Source organism: Suncus etruscus, chromosome 7 (assembly GCF_024139225.1).
Source record: "Suncus etruscus isolate mSunEtr1 chromosome 7, mSunEtr1.pri.cur, whole genome shotgun sequence".
NCBI lineage: Eukaryota > Metazoa > Chordata > Mammalia > Eulipotyphla > Soricidae > Suncus > Suncus etruscus.
Window position 1 is genome coordinate 5,278,314 of NC_064854.1, and position 2,558 is coordinate 5,280,871.

At 46.5% G+C, this 2,558-nt stretch overlaps 1 pseudogene; it reads left to right on the forward strand.

The window, feature by feature from the left end:
• Nucleotides 1–521: 521 nt before the first annotated feature.
• Nucleotides 522–1,163, forward strand: LOC126014146 (synaptobrevin homolog YKT6-like; annotated as a pseudogene).
• Nucleotides 1,164–2,558: the final 1,395 nt, after the last annotated feature.

The following is a 2,558-nucleotide window of genomic DNA, read 5'->3' on the forward strand; positions in this document are numbered from 1 at the left end:
ATTTCCTCTAAAAAAAAACCACGGAACCCTCCTGTGCTTTAAGCCCCTGGATCTGATTTGGTTGATTTGGTTGATGCATTTCACAAAAACAGACATATATTGTCCCCACGGCAGGCATTTACTGCCAAAGGCCTGCAGATGGATAAATGCAGTGAAGAGCAATGGCCATCTCTACTACCGTCCTCTTCAAGTTTTTTGTGAAGAAGTGCCACCAGTCCATTTTTACCTCCCTGTCTGTGATGGTGCTCCATCGGTTATTATTCCAACAAACCTCTTCCATGGCAAAACTCGCATATCATTAGAGGTGATCTGGCCATGCATTGGAAATTTGTGAGCAGCTCCCTCTCCTGCTCAATTCAAAATTGCAATCAACACCATGGACATAAATCGTGAGCTTCACAGTGTTTGTTATATCTGTACCCTCATCAAGAGAACTGAGTATGCATCAAAACATTTGGCTTTGGGAGTCGGAAGCGGCGGCCGTCGCAGCGGTGTCCGGTGCGTCCAGCGTGTCCGGCGGGTCCAACCGGTCCGGCGGTGGTTCGTCGGGCCGGGGCGCGGCGCCATGAAGCTCTACAGCCTCGGCATTCTCTACAAAGGCGACCCCAAGGTGGTGCTGCTGAAGAACGCGCACGACATGTCGTCCTTCAGCTTCTTCCAGCGCTCCAGTGTCTCGGAATTCATGACCTTCACCAGCCAACTCATCGTGGAGCGCTCACAGAAAGGCAGCCGGGCGTCGGTCGGCAAGAAGGTTACTTATGCCATGTGTATGTGCGGCCTGACTGCTTAGCCGGGGTGGCCATTGCCGACAGCGAATACCCCTCTCGAGTGGCTTTCACCCTTCTGGAGAAGGTCCTGGATGAGTTCTCGAAGCAGGTCGCGAGGATAGACTGGCCCTGTGGGTCCCCTCAGACCATCACCTATGCAGGCCTGGAGGACTATCTCAGCAAGTACCAGAATCCCCGAGAAGCTGACCCCCATGACGAAAGTGCAGGCAGGAATTAGGCGAGACAAAATCATCCTGCCACAACAGCATGGAGTCCTTGTTGGAGCGTGGGCGAGAAGCTTGATGATCTGGTATCCAAATCAGAGGTGCTGGGGATCCAGTCAAAAGCCTTCTACAAAACGGCCGGAAGCAGAATTCGTGCTGTGCCATCATGTGACCACTGGAGTGGCACCTCATTGGCATCTGGACGGCAAACCCCAGAGGACAGAGGCTGCTGCTCGGGAGATGTAGAGGGGCGAGATGCGCCTTTCATTCCAGAGCGCGGGGAGGAGCCATGGGATAGAGAAGGGACCTGGGTGTGGGGATATTGGAATTCGTATGTCTAGTGATTTTTCGAAAGGTTAATTGCGAGCCCAAAAGCAGTGTCTTTGGGGCCAAATGAAACCATAAATTTCTCAGACTCAAAAAAAAAAAAAAAAAAAAAAAACATTTGGCTTTCTCACACAGTTGATGTTAAATGTCACTTGACATGTCAGAAATGCACTCTGCCACAGTGTTGGCAGAAAGGCTGATTTTGTAAACTGACCTTTCTTTTCTGGACAGATAATACTTGCAGCCTGTAACATGCATTTTTTAACAAACTCTCCTTCTGTGAATGGTTTCCCTGCCTTAGCAATCATCTCACTAACCATGTAACTAGCTTCGACTGATGCAACATTCTCTTTGGTTGCTTTCTTGAAGAAATCTTATTGCCTCACTAGACATGCTTTAAGACTGGCAACCCGCTTGGCTCTCTCATTTCCTTGATATTTTGCACATTCCTCAGCATGTTTAGTTGAATAATGGCGTTTCAATTAGTATTCCTTGTGCACTGCAACTTTCTCTGAGCAAATAAGACATGTGGGGATGCCCCTGTGCTCAACAAAGAAATACTGCGTCTCCCACTTTTCCTGAAATTGTCTGTGCTCGTCATCAATCTTTCTTTTCACTGTAGGCTTTGATGAAGTCATGATGAAGGAATGACAAAATCTAATTCTGTAATAAACTTCTCTCCCTTCGGTCTCAGGGGCAGGAGCAGCGGAAATGATGTCTGCACTAGGCGCAAAGTATTTGTGATTATTTGCTTACTGAATATTCGCAATAAAAAATTGCATTAGTAAGAAAAAATCGCATTAAACATTTGCATACCCCGAACGGAACTGCTTGGAGTATGCGAATGTTTAATGCGATTTTTTTCTTACTAATGCGATTTTTATTGCGGTTATTCAGTAAGCGAATAATCACGAATAGTGTGATATTTGAAGGCCGGCAGCGGGCCACAAAATGTTGTACAGAGGGCGGCGAGTTTGAGACCCCTGCTCTAGGGGAAAAAAAGAAATTCTCCAATGCTGCAGATTGTCTAGTGTTAAAGTGCCTCCATTTTAAAATATTAATAATAGAGCTTCAGCAAACTGACATTGCCAAGTAAGTTAGCCATTCAAGCCTGCCAAAAAACACATGCACATCAATTGTCATTTGATGTAATAGTTAATTCTATGAGCCCAACTTGGTTAAGGTTATTGCAGGGTCTTCAATACTTGTCAGAAGAGATTTCTGAGTGTAGAGACATGAG